Source organism: Helianthus annuus, chromosome 4 (assembly GCF_002127325.2).
Source record: "Helianthus annuus cultivar XRQ/B chromosome 4, HanXRQr2.0-SUNRISE, whole genome shotgun sequence".
NCBI classification, from domain to species: domain Eukaryota; kingdom Viridiplantae; phylum Streptophyta; class Magnoliopsida; order Asterales; family Asteraceae; genus Helianthus; species Helianthus annuus.
The window spans coordinates 6,676,978-6,699,802 of record NC_035436.2 but is presented as its reverse complement, the minus strand read 5'-3'; the positions used below and the strand labels follow the sequence as shown (position 1 = coordinate 6,699,802).

Here is a 22,825-nt window from a genome sequence, read left to right as displayed (position 1 = left end):
AAAATTTGAGTTAAAATAGGCTTTATGCCAAAAATGTCGTTTAATTAATAAAAAGCTTTTATTTTACGCTATTGTGCATAACTCCTATTTTAGATTGCGAACTGGTGTGAAATTTTATGGACATGTTTATAAATCAGTAATAAAGGTTTTAGTCCTTTCACATTTTCAAAAATCTTGTTTTAATATTAAAATGGCATTATAGTCAACATTTAGGCATTATGGAAACATGCAATGAACTCTAATTCTAAAGGACCAAGTAGTATAACTTCAGGGGGTTATACTAACATATAATATGGTCACAAAGGAACCCTAAGGCATAATTAAACTAATCTAATTCAGGTCAGAACTGAAAGTCAAAGAAAAGGTCAAACTTTGCGACTTTTGGTTGTGAACCGAGCCTATACTTAGAGGAACATATTTAAGTCACGTTGTTCGTTTGGTCGTACGGCCAAAACATGTTAGAGGAACATATTTAAGGCACTTTGCGACTTTCGGTTGTGAACCGGGTCAGAACTGAAAGTCAAAACATGTCGGATGTCGGTTCGTTTAGTCGTACAGTCACGTTGTTCGGTTAATTACGACGAAACACGGACGGACGTGAAAAACGAACCAAATTACGCGACGAATGGAATTTTATCAAGACAATCACTAAAATAAAATATTTTAGTGCTTACATAAATTTTTGGATGTCCGGATATATTCAAAACGTAAGATATGCGCGAAAATGCAAACTTATGCACTTTTTGACGCTTTTAGTCCCTGTTGATCAAATAAGTTTATTTTTGCGCACCAAACACCTCAAAGCCTATTTCTTAGTTATGTAAAGGATATTTGGGGCATGTTTAACTTATGACCATATTCCAGAAGGTTCGATACCATATGAATCGGTATACTTTTGCAGTTTAACGCAAATAGTCCCTTTAATGTGCGAACTTGCGCATATCATCATTTTATAGCATCGAAGCCTTATCTAATCCATATTAGGTATTTATGAGAGTATTATGAAGCATCATAATGCTTCGGGCTTGCTAAAAGATCATTCAGAGGTATAATTAAACATATTGACACTTTTAACCCCTTATATTTGCAAAGTTGCGCGTAACGTCACTTAAAGACATAAAAGCCTTGGACGGCCAACGATTGGCATTCCCGAGAGTATAATCAAACATCATGTAGCTCTCGGTTTGTTAAAAGGTCACTCAAAGGTAAGAATTAACATGTTGACGCTTTCAACCCTTTATTGCGCAAACTTTCAATTATTTACACAAATAGCTACACTTGATCAACAAGTGGCCCAATTGTGAATATAAAACCGTACGAGGTTATTTAAAAACTTATTTTAGGTATGTTAGCACTTCCAGTTCTTTTATAATTAATATTTTTCGATTTTTCAAAAAATTAGTCCCTTAAATTCAAGGTTTGACTTTATTATGGTTTATTACACGTGTCAATACATTATTGGACGTGATTTTACGAGGTGTTACATCCTCACCCCCTTAAAAGAAATCTCAACCTCGAGATTTGCTAAAGTAAAGGAAGTACTTTCTGTCTTATATTGGACTTAATCTTCCCCAGTACATTTGGGCCTCTACTGGGGGGGGGGGGTCGAAAACGTATATACCCAAAAATTTCTATACAAAAACTACATATATAACACTACTGAGCGAAAAGTTCATGGGGTCGGGCGCCCCCTCCCCCCTCGCCCCTTCTAAACTTCGCCTTTGCGCTCGACGTTATTTTTTTCCCGTTTTTATTTATTTTGTTTTTATGAGTTTTTCCGATGTTGGTGGTCGCTGACAATGGTATAGTATTGCTACTACTTAACACAGTTTTATAACAACTGCTGCAACGCGGGGGCTTAATACTCGTCTAAATCTAATAAAAGAATCCAAGAAAGTCCACGTGTCAACATTTCTCTTCCCCTTAATTCATTCAAATGCCACGTGGCATTTTCTAATGCTTCATTCGAAACCCTAATCAGCGTCTCCCTTTTCACGTTCACAACCGTCTCCCTCCCCACCACCACTAATTCGCATTTCCATCTCTCCTAAACCCTAATCAACCTTATCCACGACGGAGATGGAGTTAGAGAAAGAAAAATATACAGAGAAGATGCGGGGTTAACAGGGGCTGTCGGGACCTTCTGTTCTTGGCGTTCTCCTAGGCGGCGATGGTGCTGTTCTGTGCCTCAAACTGTCGTATGCCTACCATCACCCTACGTATTGGGTCTTGATCTATGGTATGTTATGGTTCTGGTTAACTTGCATCTGTTTTAGACGAATGATTCCACATACCCCTCTATTCTGGTTTGAGGTCGCTGGTTTGTTTCCTTTTTGACTCGATGATGAGTGTAAACCCTAATTTTGTAGTTCGTTTTTGAGATGCTGATTTTGTTCCTGTTATTGACTAGATGATGGTGAAGTTAAGGTTATCATAGATCTTATTCGATTTGCAGTCAACTATTTTTGGGTTTTGAAAGCACATCCGAAAGGCACTTGAATTTGTGCAGAGAGTGTTATAAAAATGGTATGTTCTTATTATCATATACCTTTATTTGACCTATTGTAAGGAACAACTTGTGAGTTTTATTTTCTTCATGCTCTGTGGGCATGTTGCTTCTCTTTTATGACATATGGTCGGTTCAGTTTGCTTTTGATTTTTTTTTTTTTTTTGGAGTTGTTGAACTTGCTTATCATTAGTTGCGCGCGTATGCAAGCAACATGAGTGGCTACAAGAATGAAGGCTTTGTTGAAGTTCTTGCAGCCCAACAAAGTCCCGAGAATACCGACTGGTTCCAGGTAATTGTTAACAATCAACTGAGTGAGTGAGTTTAGACTTGGTGAGTTGGATTTTTTATGTGTGATTTATGTTTAGTTGTGGACAATGAATAGGGTACAGCTGATGCTGTAAGGCAGTATCTATGGTTGATTGAAGAACAAAATGTGTTGGAATTTTTGGTTTTTGCTGGTGATCATTTGTATCGTACGGACTATGAAAAGTTTATTCAAGCACATAGGGTAAGCGATGCTGATATAACCGTTGCGGCGCTGCCCATGGATGAGAAACGTGCCACTGCGTTCGGTTTGATGAAAATTGAAAAGGAAGGTAGGATAATCGAGTTTTCAAAAAAGCCGAAGGGAGAAAAGTTACAAGCAATGAAGGTATGAAGATAGTCGAATTTGAACCTTCAAGGGGTGGGTGCCTTAACCCTTTGAAGGTCACCTGCACTGTTAGCAGTGTATTGGTGGGGCCCGTGAGTTTTGCTTAATGGGATCTTATGGTTGCTTAAAAAGGAAAAGATAGTCTAAGTTGATTGTATCTTCTTCGTGTAAATGTTATTGATTTTAGATATTAACTTTAGGTTGATACTTCCATTCTCGGTCTGGATGATAAGCGAGCAAAGAAATGCCGTTTATTGCAAGTATGGGAATATATGTTTTCAGTAAGAATGTAATGTTGGATTTGCTGAGAGATAATTCCAGGTGCAACTTCAATCGGTTTGGGGGTAAGTATAGGCGCTTACTTTATGCATTTTCCCATTTTTAACGATTTATCATAATTTAGGGGCATGCATTTCAGATATGACATAAACCTAATACGAAATTTGTAGACTTGTGTTTAGATGGTACTTCATATTTAGCTAAACAGGTCGTGCTCGGGTTTCACCCGTTTAACCTGTTTTATTTTATTTTTTGTTTTTGAAAAAATGTGTTTTAAATCATAGGTTAAACTAATTGGATATTTTGTGAAGTTAAAACAGAAATGAGCATGTGGTTTTATAGTTTAAATGTTTTTTTATATATATTTATATTTTTGTTGTAAATTTGTAATCTAAGTGAATATGAAAAAAAAAACAATATAATATATATATATTTTCGGGTTAAGTTAGTGCCAACCCATGAAAACACGTGTCTTCTCCGGGTTCATGTGTTTGACACGATTTTCAGCTTCGTGTCGTGTTTGGGTTTGTGTCAAATTTTCGGGTTCGTGTTTGATTTGATCTATTAACCCACAAGCACGACCCATAGAAACTCATCTGAAAAGTTAATGTAGATAGTATGCCTAAACGTTAAGACAATTGTTTTATTCGTTTTAGGTACAAGCCTACCTGTATGATGGTTACTGGGAAGATATTGGTACCATAGAGGCTTTCTATCATGCAAATCTGGGGATCACCAAAAAGCCAGTACCAGATTTCAGGTCAGCTTGTTATACAACTTACAATAAACTTGTTAAATCGGCAGCATAATATACAGAAAATACATATTCATCACTCTGCAGTTTCTATGATCGCTCTACTCCAATATATACCCAACCATGATACTTACCACCTTCAAAGATGCTGAATGCTGATGTTACACAGAGCGTCATTGGTGAGGGTTGTGTAATCAAGGTACTTGCATTTTCTGTGAAACAGTTTACTACAATCTTTTTGGTTTTATAATTTAAGGTTTAGGGTGTAGGCATGTTCTGATTGTGGCGAATTATAATTTGCACTATAGAATTGTAAAATTCATCACTCGGTGATTGGTCTTCAGTCGTGCATCTCCGAGTTTAATAAAAATAATAGGATCTAAACCCAATTAAAAGCCCAGGTTAACTAAGTGGACATATACATTGCTTTTGAATTAAACAATTAATTTATCATGGGCCTTCCATTTTATAATGCTAGGTGTCATTGAGCTTTGATTTAAAGAAATATGTAGGACTGCTATACTAAGATACATCTTTTAAAGATGTGAGTTGTTTTTTACTTTTTTTGCCGGTGTAATTTGCCTATGACCATAAGAAATCCTACACGCCTAACACCACTTTATTTTTTTAGTGGCATGGATCTAGCATCAAGGTTTAGGTAGCAGTTGGATTTCTCCTGGTCATTCTATTGCAGCCGCAACGTCTTATCAATTATGAGCCTCAAGTGTCCATGTTTCTTTTTGTCCTGTTTTCTTCAACATGTTTCTTTAACTACCAAGATCGCTATTATCTATTTTTTTTTGTATTTTTTGTTTATGTTGGTGCAGGTTGGATTGTTTCTAAAACAACCAGTTTTTACACATGGCCAGCTAGATGTGGCATTATGAAGAGTAAAAAGTAGAGATGGGCTCAACCTATTGATACTTGATGATGATGGTCAAATTACAAACAAAACTACAAATGTCGTGTACAAAGAAGTTTTTAGAGATTTGTAGAATGTAACGTGTACCTTTATATTATATTGTCCGAGACTGTTGAATACCTTAATCCTAAAGATCGAGAAGATGATTTTGGGAAACACTATCTGGTTTTTACGATATTCTAACAATATGTTGTTCCCTTTATGATGGAAATATTATTATATCATCATTTGGTTTTATTCGTCAAACCGTGTAACACACGGGGCTATAAACTAGTTATATATATATATATGTATATATATATATATATATAGTTTACGAAGTAACATGAATAGTAATTTTAAATTTAAAATAATATATATCTTTTTAATATTTTATTATACCAATATATTATTTTTAATATTTACTTTTTTACTTTTAACATATTTTTATTTTTTCCTATTATATATATATATATATATATATATATATATATAGAGAAAGTATAATGTACTTCAAGGCTTAACCTACATTAACATACATGACACAAAATATAACGTGCGTTATTATCATAGAACGTGCGTGATTATGGTCCCATGCGTGATTATGTGGTCCCATGCGTGATCATGTGGTCCCATGCGTGATTATACCCCTGATCCAACGGTTACCATTGTCTCCTACGTAATGTATGATAAGGCTTTTTGTATGTTAACCTTACTCTATATATATATATATATATATAGGGGATGGTTCAAATGAAAACCACTTTTAACGCGAAAACTCGAAAACTAACTAAAAAAAGCCTAAAAAACACACAAAAAAATTTTTTTTTTTTTTTTTCAATTTTTTTAATAAAAATCGCTAGTTTTTATATATAAAAAAAACTTTTTTTCAAAAAAAAAAAAAAAAAAAAAAATTTGTGTAGTGCACATGTGTAATAATACACATGTGTAGTACACAGACACATGTGCAGTATTACACATGTGCACTACACAAAAAATTTTTTTTTTTTTTTTTTTTTTGAAATTTTTTTTTTTTTTTTAATAAAAAAACCTGCGAAAATTTGATTGAAAAAAAAAATTTTTTAAAAAAAAAATTTTTTGCATGTTTTTTTGGCTTTTTTTAATTAGTTTTCGAGTTTTCGCGTTAACTAGTGGTTTTCATTTGAACCTTCCCCTATATATATATATATATATATATATATATATATATATATATATATATAGAGTAGGGATCCTGCGGAAAGTGTGTTTTTCCTAGAAAGTCTAGAAAGCGATCTGGGTCATCCAATGGGTGTGTTTAATGGTTGAGATGAAGTCAATGGCAATCTTGTAATTTTTTAGTTTATTTAATTCATTGTTTTAAAAGACTAGGGGCAATTTTGTCAATGTACCGTGTTTTAAATCAATTAGATAACCGCAATCCCTACTTTCATGGGATTTTCCCTCTCTCTCTCCATTATTAATTTGATTTTCTCTCTCTCTCTCTCTCCAATCCAACCCTAAACCTAATAAAACCTGCGATCTCTTTCCCCTTGCTGCTGGCGACGCAAAACAAGACCCCAAGAGCATTCAGATTTCGGTTCCAAGGCTTGTTCATACCCCTTTTCTTCACTAGGTATTCATATCTTGTGTTGTGATTAAAGTTCTTGAAGTGCATATACGTTTTCGGTCGTAATATGCTTGTAACTTGGCTGCATTTTTGCTGTTTTAAATGATGATTGTAGAGAGGCTTGTACCGTGTTTTCTGAGTCGTTCTTGATAAATGGAAGGATTACCAGCATGGATGGTAAAACACAGCGTCAAGAAAACTGCTTGCTGTTAAAACACAATGTCAAGAATACTCCAGCAATCTGCTTGCTGTTAGAACACAGCGTCAATAAATCTGCTTGCTGTTAAAACACAATGTCCAGCAATCTGTTTGTTGTTAAAACACAGCGTCAAGGAAATATGCTTGCTGTTAAAACACAATGTCAAGGAATCTGCTTGCTGTTAAAACACAATGTCAAGAATCCTCCAGCAATCTGCTTGCTGTTAAAACAGAGCGTCAAGAAATCTGCTTGCTGTTAAAACACAGCGTCAAGAAATATGCTTGCTGTTAAAACACAATGTCAAGAAATCTGCTTGCTGTTAAAACACAATATCAAGAATCCTCCAGCAAATCTGCTGACTTAAAACACAATCAGATTTGTTAAACTCCGGTATAAAAACAACCTGTTGTAAAACACATTATGATGTAATGTAATCATCAAAAAACACAATGTGATGTAATGTGACATAGACAACAACATAAAACACATTCAGAGTGTTAAAATGCAAAAAGAACTGTTAAAACACAACCTGATTATATATTGACTTCAGAGTGTTAAAACACACTGACTTCAACCTCTCTGACTGGTAGAACACATCGCCAAGACCTGCTGATAGTTTTCCAAATAAACACATTGACCTCCAGATTTGAATTCGAAAAAAACAAAAATTCCGAAAATCATGGAATGTTAGTTAATGAAAAATAAATTGCAAAAATAAAATTAAAATGTGAAATTACATAGTTGCCCTTTTAGTTAAAATAACTCAATGTCACATGTCCAATTCTCATTGCTTCCTAGACTTTCTAGGAAAAATAGACTTTCCACACAACTCCTACTCTCTCTCTCTCTCTCTCTATATATATATATATATATATATATATATATATATAGTTTACGAAGTAACATGAATAGTAATTTTAAATTTAAAATAATATATATCTTTTTAATATTTTATTATATCAATATATTATTTTTAATATTTACTTTTTACTTTTAACATATTTTTATTTTTTCCTATTTAATTTTACTTTTTACTTTTAATCATTTATTTTTGTTTTTAATGAATATTTTTTCTTTTTTTTAAATCATCTTTACTTTATCAATTAATTTTTTATTTCTTTAATAACTTATGTTCATTAATTTTTTTCCAAAAACTAAAGTACATAGTTATGTAATTATTACACTCGATCAGTATAAGTTTTGTTAGGCTGGAGGGTGTGGTTGGAGCCCTCTAGGGGCTTTATCAGGCCACGTTAACGCCACCTAGGATCCACCCTAGCCATGGAGCTCCCTTTAATTTGCATGGTGTGGATGGAGCCCCATATTAAACAAAATAAAAAACGATTTCATTGGTGCAAAATAAATGGGCCCCACCTGAACCCTTCAACCTTAGCGTTAACAAAATGGCGAGCACACTATGGCGTCCCCCTCTTAAAATGGAGGGTGTGGTGATGGAGCCCTATGGGGCGCTATACATGGTGAGCTGGCGGGGGTGGCGCCCTCATACCCTCCATCCTTACAAACGAATTTATATTCAAAATATAGTATCTATTTGATATCGTAAAATGATACAATGATAAAATGAACCGATTCTAACGGTTTGGCTTTCTAAGCACCATACTACATTTTCAAATAATGTTTGTTTTATATTATCATTTGTTTTGTTTCGCCGCAACACGTGTAACACCTCGAAAATTCGTGTTAAATAAAGTAACGACACGTGTCGTGTAAGACAAAAAGCGTTATAAACTCAGATTTATTAAAGATGGTTGACAGGATTTAAAAGTGTCGTCATGTTAACTATTTCACCCCTGAACGACCTCGTTATAAATCCCAAGACTCAAAAACGTATTAAAAACATCTAGTGTATGTTCAAGATCAGGGAATATTAGCAATGACTGATTCATGAATCAATCGGTGGTCCCCTACGAAGAAATTCCTACGGTAACTCTTAGTTTTCGGTACTTTTATGAAGAATCCAAGAAAGCATACCAAAATGGTAGGGTATGTTACTGTATTAAGCACTTTTGGAGGCCCCTAATTGATAAAAGATGTCCCAAAATTCGAAACAAGTGGTTGCCCCTTTGAAACACCAAGGAACAACAGATTTTTGTGCCTGATGACAGGCTTACGGACCGCAAGGGAGGGCTTACGGTCCGTAAGCTAGTGCCAGCGACCAGAAAACCGGCTGTTACCTGTTTTACGCGCATGAAACCAGATTTAACAGTTCTTTCTCATCCCTCTTGGCCCCTAAACAACCCCTAAACATGTAGGACACCTGTGGGAATGTTGTGGTTAGTCCTAGACTTAATTGTCAACATGTTGTGGTGTCTTGGATCACTATATAAGGAACTCACAAGTGCAACACTTGATCATTCATTCCTCAACATCTTCTGATCAAGTGTGGAGCACAAGAGCACTCTCCAAGCCTTCCTAATCATCCATTAGACCTTTGTAAGTTGTCTTAACCTTTCTAAATTGACTTTAGCTTAGTAATTTAGCTAAGAGTCAAACCGTCGTAATTACGGTTTGACTTCGAGATTAATTATAAACGACTCAGTCAAATCTCGAATTAAAAGTACCTTTAGGTGGGTATATTTGTGGGTAATAAAACCTTAAAAGGGTTTCCCCTGACTCCCATTCTAACTAGGTCTAATGTCGAGTCAAACGTGTAATTAAAAAGTCAACAGGAAGTCTAAAATGCGATTTATGCATGATTAACAATGTAGAACACGTATAACCTGTTTTATCATTAATATAACTTGGTAACTAGTGTAAGGACATGTCTAAACATGTTCAACCCGAAAATTTCTTGTTTAGACCCGGTTCGGAACCGAAAGTCGCATAGTTTGACTTATACTTTGACCTTCAGTTCTGACCCGTTATGGGATGTTTTAGAAATGCCCCAGAGCTTTAATTGGACTAGGTTACATGTTAGAACAACCCTCTGTGATTATACATCTTGGTTCATTAGTTATCCAATTAATATGCATGTTTCCGTTTATTGCTCATATGTTGACCGTTATGCCCTTATTACCTTAAAACGTGATTTATGAAAATGTAAAAGTGTAGAAACCTTAGTCACTGATATATAGACTTGTGTGCAAAGTTTGACATCAGTTTGACTTGTAGATTAAGAGTTATGCTCATTATCGCAAAATGAATGCTTTATGCTAATAAAATGGCGTAATTAGCGTATAGCCTAGTTAAACATACTTTTTGGTATCAAATCTTTAACCCACTGATGTAATATATTATTTTGGGATTTTTAAAGATTTTTAATTAATTTTAGGTTGAGCATAACTCATAGTCGTAGGCTTAATTCGGTGAATGTCGGTTTTGCCCTTACGGGCCATAAAATGAGATTTACATATCTAAACGACTCCAAACCTTTTGCTACTGATCACATATGATAAATAAATTCTTTTAAGCCTTCTGGAAATATAAAAATATCAGATTTAAGTATCGAACCCGGAAATGGCCTTTAATCGCCTTAATTAGCGTTTTTAACGCATAGTATGTTTTAAAATCATATTGGACATACCCGGGTTGATACCTACTGATATGAGAGGCAAATTATAATATTTTAACAGTAAGCAAAGGTGGATAAACTCAGACTTCAGTTCTGAGCTTTTCGGCTTATGTGAAATTACCAAAATACCCCTTCGGGGCATAGTTTGGTTAAAAACGATAAATTTCACACATATGCTTTATCTTACTGATATAACTCATTAATTGGAGTATATTTACTGATTAAATCAGACCTGTAACTCAGTTAAACACTTAAACCTTTTTACAACCTTTAAAATGACCAAACTACCCCTACGAGGCCTAGTTTGTGTTTAAACACGTTTCGGGCATAATGAAAGACACCTTACTGATGTCACAACATATTTGAGACATAATTAACTTAGGAAACCTGTGTATAGCTCTCATGACTACCCATCACGTTTATTACGCGTACGGTTCGGTTTATGTAACAAGTTTACATAAATTAACCGAAACGGGTCAAACCTTAACGGTTTTATCTCAAAATCCAGAATGTGGATAATAAACCCATATTAAGCAAGTCTTCAAACTTGTCGGGTCTGAATCACATTCTATCCGGTCTTCGCTTAATCGTGCGTACGAACCGTATCTTGAAACTAGCCGGTCTAAGCTTAAGCTTAATAAAAGACCCGTTAGAATTCTAATAGGTTATTATAAACCTTCGTTCCAGATAAGGAGGACCAGTAAAAGCTACGTGCATTTTGCTTATTGTGATTAATACTTACTCAGGTAAATACTTTTAACTTATTTTCCCTATACGGGCTTGGGTTACGGTATATAGCATACCGCTTGATCGAGCATCAAATCTCCACAGTGAAGTGGGTAGTTGAATAATTTGATCGGCTCGTTTAAACAGTCTTGATTACTTAAAGTCTTTGGGGGGTTAATGACCATGTCCCGGATATCCTTGGCATCATCTTACGAGATGGCCACGACCTGAGCACGGGGTGTAGGCGTACGCCTGTCAGTGTATAACTCTATGATGTGGTGTGTCTATTAATCTTTAACCCGGACAAGATCCGGGCTACTGAACGCACAAGTAACATGTAATTCGTTCACAAGATTATAATATTAAATAATTCTCCCAAGTTAAAATAAAAATGTTTATGCCACGTGCATCCAAACCAATTTTCAATCATTTTCCAAAATGAGTCGGTTGATTGTATTTAACAGTGTAAACTGACGTATTTTTCCAAAAAGACTGAATGCTGGTACTAAACGAAATTGGCTGGATTATCTCCTTAGCATCAATAAAAAGGTTTCGCAAGCTTAGGATGCTTGAAGTCTGTTGAACTATTGTCTCATATTTTATTTCGATCCGTCTATGAATAAACAATCGAACGTTGTGATACTTGATATTACAATAATTAAATTCAGTTGTATTACATCTTTTAAATTGCTTCCGCTGTGCATATTAAATATTGTGTTGTTTGACTATTACGTTGCCAACCACGTCACGATACTCCCCCACCGGGCCCACCGGTGACACGTGGAAATCGGGGTGTGACAACACGCGACAAGAAAAAACACCTAGTAATAATAGTTCTTAAAAAGGATAAAATAGAAATAAAAAAAAATTATATAAATTTGTCCTGCAGGGACGACTTGTCCTCCCTATAGGTTGAAAGAGTGGTGTGAATAAAATTAAGAAATAACAAATTATTTACTTTAAGAAATAACAAATAAAATAATTTTTTTGTAGGAGAATTGTAGCAAATAGGATTAATTTGCTACAAATTTTCTACAAATGAAGCTTTTTCCTTTTTTAAATTATTTACTTTACTAAAATTAAGATACAACAAATAAAATAACTTTTTTGCCGGAAAACTGGAGCGAACATGATCAATTTGCTACAAATTTTCGATAAACAAAACAATTTACTTTTTTTAAATTACTTACTTTACTAAAACTAAGACTCAACAAATAAAATAACTTTTTTGTCGGAAAACTGTAGCAAAAAAGGTCAATTTGCTACAAATTTTCGACAATGAAACATTTTACGTTTTTTAAATTATTTACTTTGCGAAAATTAAGACACAACAAATAAATTACTTTTTTTGTGGGAACAGTAGCAAACAAGGTCAATTTGCTACAAATTTTCGACAAATAAAACATTATTTTTAGATGATTTACTTTACTAAAATTAAGACACAACAAATAAAATAACTATTTTTTGTTAGAAAATTATAGCAAACAAGGTCAATTTGTTATAAAATTTTCGACAAATGAAACATTTTATTTTTTAAAATTATTTACTTTACTAATATTAAGAAATAATAAATAAAATGACTTGTTTTAGGAAATTTGTAGCAAACGGGGTCAATTTGCTACAAATTTTCGACAAATTTAACATTTTAGATTTTAAGTTGTTTATTTTATTAAAATTCATAAATCAAAAATAAAATAACTAACAATTATCGCAAATTTGTAGCTAGTTGCTACAAATTTCTTGCAAATTTAGGAGTTTTAATTTTTAAATTATTTGTTTTGCGGTATGAACAAACAATATGAAAGTTTAATTTATTTTGTAGGAATTTCTTCGCAAGGTAATAAATTTTTCAACAAAATTACTACAAATACTTATTGTGTGGCAATTTTGTTTGAAAATTGTGGAAAAGTTTTGGGTTTTTCTTGTTTTTTTTTTTTTTTTGTTGGAAATCTGTAAGAAAGTTGTAGCAAAAAATGAGCTGTGTAAAATTTGTAGGAAACTTTTGTAGAAAAAAAATGTAGTTTTCTAGTAGTGATATTATCTAAAGTAGCACCCTTCAACCGTTATGATCAACAATATTAATATGAAACTTAAACAAATCAAGTTAAATTTTATTTAATCTTTGTTTGTGATATTTTTTATTGAACAACCCAATTTGTAAAATTAACTTGTTATTTTCAACATGATATATACCTAAGAGCATATTGTATTGTAGCTTATGTATAAAAAAGGAAAATAAAATCTGGTATATGTGTTGCATTAAATGATAATTAAATAAATATTAAAAATCTGTCACGAATCAGCAATGTTGCCGCAACAACTCGGCGAAGCTTGAAATTTTCGACCGGTGGGACGAAAATCACCGAACCTAAAAGTTTTTATAAAACCGGAGGGTCGAAAACATACATACCCAAAATTTTCTATACGAAAACTACATACTCTCCACTACTGAGTGAAAAGTTCGGGGGATCGGACGCCCCCTCCCGCCCCTTAATAGCTTCGCACATGACAACTCTCCCTCCATACTTAGCAATAAGGTTAGGTTACTAATTGTGAAGCGCATATATATGTTCCAACCTCTGCAAAACTTCTTCACTTAACGGCCTATCCTTGGCATTGTTTGAAACGCATCTTAATGCAAGTGCCAAGCATTTGGAAGCACCTTTTAGAGGGTATTTTCCTTTAAAACGTGGATCTAGTATTTCCTTTAGCATTCTTTTGTCTGAATTGATTAAATCCGCCCAATAATAGTACCCTTCATCATCCCCATAGGAAGGATGGCTGATCTCCTTTTCAATACCTAATATACTTTCCAACAGCACCCTTCCGAACCCATAGATGTCACTCTTTGTAGTATACTTACCTGTAAAAGTGAAGGATGTTCAGGATCACAAAATTATGGTGTTTTAAGTTTATTAACAGTTTTTTTTTTTATTTTGCGATGCAGGTGGGTCAAGTAGAATAACGTGTCAAAACTAGTTTTGAAAAAGATGAGCCCATTCGAAACAGGTCATATTGGAAAAGATTAGAAAAGAGTATCAAAATGAGTCCATCCGATGTATCTGTTTTCATGGCTGCTAGTGGCATATAGTGACCGTGATGGTGGCCGTGGTGGGGGTTGAAACAGGGTTAGTTTTGCCAATTAGGTTCCAAAATCAGGCCTTGTTTTTTACATAAATGAACTTGGTTTTCAATTGTGCTTAAAATACAAATTTTAGACAAAAGGTGACACACCATTATGCTCTGGGCCTGCATAACAACTATCTTCCCAGTAATATTTCGCCAACTCAAACCCCCCTAGTTTTGCATTAAAATCCTGGAATAAGAAAGAGCAAAACACATGGTTAATTTTATGGCATAAAAGCAGAATTTCAAAGTAGTTTGATCACAAACATCAATCTTAAATAGCTTAAGAGTTAAAGAGTACTTCATCCAGTAATATATTAGAGGGTTTTAATCCGCCAAGTCTGAAATTGTTCGAATGCAAATAATTTAGTCCACGGGCAGCTCCTATCATTATCAAAAGTCGTGTTCTCCATGAAAGTTGTTTGGCAATATCTGGTTCAGGTGCAAAATTATTCATCTTACATAGTTACTTAATTAGAGTAATTCAACTTCTAAGAAAAAATAAAAGGATAATGGTTTTAGAGAGATCCTAATACAGTTTACCTTTCCATAAAAAGTTCCCAAAATTTTTGTTGGGCATGTACTCGTAAACAAGCAAGTGCTCATGTTCATCTTTGCAATATCCCAAGAGTCTATTGATATTAGGATGAGTGAACAGTCCTAAAAAGTATACCTCTTCCTGAACTCACAAAATTTTGAGGTTACATGGATGAAATTAAATCATAAGACAAAAAAAAAATAGTATTTACTAATGTTCTATGAAACAGACTCCTAAGTTGTTGAAGCATAACATTCTTTACATGTGTTTTGTCTCTCACTCATGACTCATCTGAATACTTTTTGTACTAGCTTTTAGTTTTAATCAAACAAAGGTAGCAACAAACTGAAGAAACATGTAATTTTATGATTTTATACATCACTACAACACTGAATTACATTGGTCTTAAACTAAGAATAAAAGAAAAATTGGCTTTGTAGCTCTATGATCGGCGTCGATGTACCGATCAAAGATAGAGAGAATTGTTTTCCTAAATACCTTAATTTAGTTAGGGCAAGTAGGGTGTTGAACCACGAAGAGCTTTTGGTTAGTGTTTAGACTCAATTGATTCATGAACATAATGTAAACTTGATTCTTTGATTGAGTTGTTTAAATTAAGTAATTCGCAAAAGTAAAACCTAAAGTGATTGATTTTATCACAAGTAATTAAGAGATGGTCACACCAAGGATCGGGTTGCACATTCAATAAACAATCTAATTCAATAGCACATTAATCACTATATAGACATAGTGAAGTTTACCACATTCACACATTGGATAATCAATAGACTCTTCAATCAAACAACAACTCTTTTAACGATTCTAGACCGAATAATTTATGTTGTAGGATGAGGTTATTATCAATTATCAAAACACTATCCGACGCTATCAATCAAAACACCTTGTTCTCTAATGATAAACACCAAATAGAAGAAACAATGTTGTGAAGTGTTCAAAATAGTAAATTGTTCAACATTGAAACATTGAAACATGATAAACACATGAAATCACAAAGAAAATGTCAAGTACTTAACAAATCAAAGCAAATCCATGTCAAATGTACTTACAATTCAGATTGAATACTAAATGAGATCAAACCCTAAACCTTGATGCAACCATGAATGATTTAGCTACTCATGATGGTGTGAAATGATGATGAAGTGTGGAATTCGGAAGTGAAAGACATGATTAGGATGATAGAAAGGCTTTGTCACTCAAGATTCTTCTTCCTTGGTCGTCCCTTGGCACTCCCTTGTGTTGAATGTCGAGATCCTTGGTCAAAACTTCATAGAAAAACATCAAAAACCGTCTGGAACCGTTTTTGTTCGTTTGCAGGAGTAGGGCTACGCCCAGGAGAGTAGGGCTACGGCCTCTCTAAAGTCCATTTTCCTGAATCTTTAAAATTCCCATGCAATACACCCAAATATCAAATTTGAGTGGGAGTAGGGCTATGTCTATGCTTGTCTTTGCTTTGTTTCCATCCTTGTGTACATGTAAAGCTCCAACAAATCATGATATCTTTGCTGCAAACCTACACAACCAAAATACACACAAAGTTACCATATTCCAAGCATAATTCCAAGTGAAAACATACAAAATCATGACAAATTAGACCATCCAACCATAACACATCAACATCCCCACACTTATGTTTTGCTTGTCCTCAAGCAAACTCTCTTGTAACACTATGACAATAATTAGACAAACGCATCAAAACATCTCTTTACCATATGTGAACTAAGGTCCAAAGTCATGCCCACTTCTTAAGACAAACATATTTATAACCCAACAAGCAATTTATATTGATATAAACAAGACACTACCTGGCCAAGCCTAACATACTTCAGGTTTCTAGTCTACATGCGTTCACACCCCTCACAATTAATCACACCACTCGGTTTATTTCTGGACTAGTCAAGATGCACTAGTATATATGTAAACACTCAAAACCAATATGCACATCATTACCATAAGCTTGTATAGCAATCAAATCGCCACCAAATAACACAAACACAATGCGCGAATCAAGAGGACTTATTGGGTTGTAATTTGGCTAAGGTTAAGGGTATGGTAAAGGAATATAGAAAGAGAAAAAAAAATGGCTAAGGTGGTGAAAATCCAAGTAGTTAGGCTATATAAACAATCTAAACGCACGAACACTAAACTTTGGATCAATGTGACCCATACACGTAGCTCTACTTTTTTTTTCTTTCCTTTTTTTTTCTTTCTTTCTTTCTTTTTTTATTCTTTTTTTTTTTTTGCTTTGGTCTTTTTGACCCAATATATCACTCTTTTTTTTTTCTTTGACTAAACAAAATACACAAAAATACATAACTACTAGACCTAAATTTACTCGGATTTCACCACACAAGGTTAAAAAAAAAAAAAAGGCTAAAGGCTAAATGGGTAGTGTAAATGGGTTTTAACAAACGAATAGGTAAAGGCTCAATAGTGGCAACTAAGGGATCGTGTTAAGGTAGTGGGTAAAATAAACCAAAGAAACGGGCTTTCAAACAAAGGTTTAATCCTAGTGCCTCTATCATTTTCGTGCAAGCATTTGGTTCATGATCTTGATATGCATCAAACTACACAAGTTCTGAAATTGAAATACATAATGGCAACACTCAAACCAAAGAATCTAAGCAAACACATAAATGTGAATAGGCTTAAAATCTCACGGAAACGGTGGAATAGTGTTAATGCACTTTTGGGTGATAAGTGCAAGGCTTCCAACATTTAGGGTCTTTATTGAACAATGTCCAAAGTTTGGAAAGAGTTTATGTTTTGGAAAGAGTTTATGGCTAGAAAGAGTTTATGGCTAGAAAGAGTTTATGGCTAGAAAGAGTTTATTTTGGAAAGAGTTTATTTTAGAAAGAGTTTATTTTTAGACAGAGTTTATATAGACTAGCTTTGTCTGAGTTTTGTATAGTTTAGGCTTGTCTGAGTTTTGTGGCAAAAACTCTGTGTTGGCTTTGTGCTCTATGTTTTGTCCGGGCTTTCTATTTAGTGTTGAAAGTCCGGGTTTCACCTTGTATATATACTTTAATATGGAATAGACAAGGTAACGATTTCTGTGTGAATTTCTGTGCCCTAATCATTGTGCTTTTTGTCTGGCGGCGCTTTGTGTGAGTGACGTCATTCATCTTCATCAAGAATACTCAGTGTATTCTTGATTTCTCTCTCAAATCCTTGCATTCTTGTGTTCATCTACAGTGGTTGATCATCAGGTGGATTCCGCACACCTGTTGGTTGCTTTGGGTGAGTGAGATCTTGGATTAGGAGGCCTTACAAGTGGTATCAGAGCAGTGTGCTCATACTACTGTAGGTGTTCTTAGTTTGAAGGTTTTGGTGAGATTAGTTCATACTTTGATTGGGTTTAGTGAGATTTTAGTGAGTTTGTGTGTGTTATTCATGATTCTTCATTCATTTCTAGTGTTTGGATGATGGATTTTGAGTAGTTTAGTGAGTTTTTAGTGTTTTCTTCATCTGGGTTTTACAGGGGTTTTTGTTCTTGTTCATACAGAGCTTTGAAGGAGATAAAAATTCTGAGTTTTGATCTTTGGAAGCTTGGTCTGAGGTTTACACTTTGTGTTTGTGTCTCCGGGGTATTATTGAACCAGTGTGTAGTCACATTGGGGAGATACTCCGAAGATTGGTTCCTTCTGAGTTTTGAAACTTGTCTGAGTTTCAGTTCTTTCAGTCTGAGCTTTCTCCTTGTCTGAGTTTTCCTTTTGGAGTAAATTGTGTCTGAGTTTCTTTGTTAGTTTGGTCCGAATTCCTCTAGTTTAGGTAATTTTGAGTCTGAGTTTGTGTTTTTTAGTTTGAGTCTGAGTTTATTTCTTTAGTCTAGTCTGAGTTTAGGAGAGGTCCGAATTTCCTTAAACATATTAAGTCCGAGTTATTTAGTTGTTTTAGAGTCCGAGTTTAATTATTCAGTTATTTAGTATAGTTAGGTGTCCGAGTTTAAATTTTTTGTGTTGTCCGAGTTTAAATATTAAGGTGGTCTGAGTTTTAATTGTTATATCCGAGTTTAGTTCCATTATTTTAGGTTGTGTCCGAGTTTAGTGTCATTATTTTAAAGTGTCCGAGTTTTTTTATTTTATATGTTAAGGTCCGAGTTACTTAAGTGTTATATTTGAGTGAGTTATTTAGTTAATCTTTTGTCCGAGTTTAGAGATAAATAGTTGAGTCCGAGGTTATATCAACCGAGTTTAATTAATTTCAAACAATATTTGAGTCCGAGGTTATTTTTTTAATATCAACCGAGTTTAATTAATTTCAATTCAAGTCGAGTTTTCTTTTTATCTTTGAGTCCGAGGTTATTATAATATCACTTAGTCTGAGTTTAATTGATTTTGTCCTGTCCGAGATATTTTAATATATATAGAGTCCGTCTTTAATATTTGTTAGAGTCCGACTTTAATATTTATCTCTTAGGGTGTCTGAGGTTAAACTTCTAACCGTGTAGTCCAAGTTCTTTTGTTTGTGTTCTGTGTTTCAGGTTTCAGTGATCCGGTGTCACACTCTGATTAAAGTTCACTTCATTGCTTGGAAGTTCTCTTGTTGTCTGAAATGGCAAACAACAATCTGACTACGATGGTGCAAAGCCTCAAGCACAATACTGAGGTAGGAAGTAACGACAAACCTCCTTTGTTGGTCAACGAACTTGATTTTCCTGAGTGGAAGGAGCGTTTCGAAAGGTATGTTCGAGCAAAAGACATCAAAATCTGGTTGTGCATCGTTAAAGGATGTGGTGCTACTCCGGTACGTACGTTGACGATTGATACGTATTTGGCACTCACTGATGATCAGAAAAAGTTTTATGACTGTGAAGAGAAAGCTTTGTCAATGATAACGATGGCAATGACACAATCTATACTTCATACGTTCCGTAAGAGAAATAGCTCAAATGAATTGTGGGATAGTATGATCCAGCGATATGAAGGAAACGAAATGTATAAGAAACGACGTCTCGAACGTTTGAAGACTCAATTCGTTGTGTTCAAGGCTTTGAAGAATGAATCGTTCGATGACACAGTGAATCGATTTTATCATCTGCTGAGCGAACTTGATAGAAGTAAAGAGGGTATCTACACTGAATTCGAGAAGGTTGAGAAGTTTCTGAATTGTCTTTCGAGAGAATGGAATATGTACACCGCTTTGATCAGAGAGGGTGTTCTTTACGAAGAGCTTACATTGGAAGAAGTTGTTCAGAAGCTGAGGGGTTACGCTTGGAATATGGAAGATCAAGCATCTGAATTCGAGAAGATCCAAGATCCTCAGTTGTATAAGGCTTCGAAACCAACGGATAAGGGTAGTAATGGTGGAGTCGGTGTTGCTTTGTATTCGGAAAATGAAGGTCATGCAAGTGAACACGCCTTCATAAGCAACACAGTCAGTTCAAGTGGAACAACCAATTCAAATCAAGGGATGTACTCTTCTAGTGGCGCTCAGAAATTTCAAGGAACAAGTGTGAACATTCCTAAGATAGATGCAAGCGGGTTGAAGTTGATTGAAGAAAATATGGGTCTGTTGGCGTCCTTCATGACTGCATACGAGAATTTCTGTCTTGGAAAACTCGTTGAACCGTCAAGTCTCGATGAAGACTTCGATCAGATAGATCAAGACGAGATGGAAGAACTTGATCTACAACTCAATATGGCATTGCTAGTCCGTAGAGCGAAGAAGTTTCTGCTGAAGACGGGTAGGAAGTTCATAGGGGGTCAGACAAAGACTCGAATGGGGGTCGACATGTCAAAGGTAAAGTGTTACAACTGCGGGATCTACGGGCATTTCGCACGTGATTGTCGAAAGCCGAAAATGGAAAGATCTGACAGAGACAACAACTCCCGAGGAAACAACTCAAGACCTCAATACAATGCATCAAATGCTACCTCCAACTCAAGTGCTCGTTCAAGTGGGTCTGAAAATACCACACCTTCGACAAACAATGCTATGGTGGCTCAACCTTTACAGAGTGTGACTGAGCCTTATGACTGGGGTTGTGCTTTGGAAGACATCTCAGGAGCTATTGTGTCACAAGCTTTTATAGCTGAAATTGTGAACGAAGAAGTGTATGAAGAGGTGGTTGAAGAGACAAGCATTGAGGAGCTTGCAGTTGTAGCTGAAGTTCTTGGGGAAGAGTTGGATTCCGGAAATGTTACTGAGAATGAAAGTCCTTCGATCGAAGAGACTGTTGAAAAGCCTAGCAAGACAGAAGATGGAGAAAAAGGAGAACGCTTTGAATTCAACATCTCCACAGCTGAAATGCAGCAATTTGCGGATGCAGAAGCTAAAAGGTTGGAAGAAAATTCCGTAGAAAACGAGGCTTGTGCATTCATGGCTGGCATTGAGGTAAAATCATCTTCTGTAGATAAGCGATGTGCTAGATGTGTTGAGTTTGTGACTAAGATTGATAGATATGCACTTCATAACACAAACTTAATTGCAGATTTAGAAAAATCCAGAGAACTCATTGCGGTTTTGTCTAATTCGGATAAAGAACACCGAATTAAGATAAAAGCTTTGAAAAATGATGTCTCTGAATTTGAGAGACTTGTGGCTGTGGGTAATCTTAGAAATCAGGAATTAAAATCTGAACTTGAAATGAATCAAAATTCGGTTTTGGAAAAGAACAAAATCATTTTGGAAAAAGATAATCTGATTTTGGATTTGCAACGAAAAATTGAAAAGTTCAGGGATTCATCTGAAGTGATGAACTTCTGTATTAACAGCCAACGTCTCAAAGAATCTGAGGAAGGAATGTTTGGCATTGGTTATAACAAGGTGCCTCCACCGGTAAACCATAATTATACATCAATGCCAAGCATCGATCCTGAATTGGCAAACTTTGTACCAAAGACTCCTCTAACGGTTGAACCACAAAGTGAGTCAGAATCTGAGCCAGATGAAGTTACTGACTCAGATCAGTCGAAGATGAGTGGAGTTTCAAAGAAAAATGAAGTAAATCTTGAAAACATTGAAAATTTGATAAGCAACAAGATTTTGGAAATTTTCAATCAAGTTCAAAATGAGAAATCAAAACCAAAGTCACGTGGGAAAAATAAAAAGGCTTTGAAAAATGTCCCTAAAACTGAGTTTGTTAAAGGGGAGGATTTTATCAAAGAAGAAGTAAAAATTGAAACAGGTTCCAACTCTCAGTTTGTGAACCAAATTTTGAAAATTTCCACCAACGACTCATCATCTTCGACCGATCATGAGGAACGTCCGAAGAATGCTGCGAAAATTCGCAAATGCTACAAGTGTCGTGGGAAAGGACACTTAGCAGCAGACTGTCCAGATGACAGGGGTAAATCACTTGTTGATCCTGATCAAAAGAAACCTTTTGTTGACAAACCACAAAATGAATCAGTTAATGTTGAAAAGAAAAATGGTAAAAATCAAAAGGTTGAGAAAAACAAAGTGATTAAACAAGAAGTAAAACCAGTTGTTAAACCAAATGTTAAATCACAACAAAATCAGGATCAAGAGGAGAAACCCGCTGTTATTAACCGTGGGGACAGATCAGAAAATGTGCCTCAAAGACATGATACTCGTGAGAAAACCCCTCACAGACGACAAAATCATGTCACCTTTCAAGGAGTTGAGAATGACAAACGTTCTGGAGGTTCGAACAACAACTATGCTAGACCTCATGCACAGAACAGATTCGTGAATGATCGAAATGCGTCACCCCCCCGATTTCCAAATCAAAGACCGCATTCGGATAATCATCCACGATCATTCTCAAGACACGAAGATGCTCCTAGATTTGGTAGGAATTTTGAGTCACCCAGGAATCAAAATTACAATTACCAAAACTATGGAAGCCGAGGGTATGGAAACTCTGGTTATACCAACAGATCGTCAACTCCGTACAATCCACGATTTGCGGGGACTCATTCCAACAATTTCCGAAATGGAAATGGTGGACACAGAGGCGATGATGGTTATTTCAAAGAGTTTTCTTATGTTGACGAATCAGGACGACCCAAGACCAT

At 35.1% G+C, this 22,825-nt stretch overlaps 1 pseudogene; it reads left to right on the top strand.

Annotated features, from left to right (window-relative positions):
- The first annotated feature begins 2,702 nt into the window (after window positions 1–2,702).
- Window positions 2,703–10,777, top strand: LOC110932845 (annotated as a pseudogene).
- The last annotated feature ends 12,048 nt before the right edge of the window (window positions 10,778–22,825 follow it).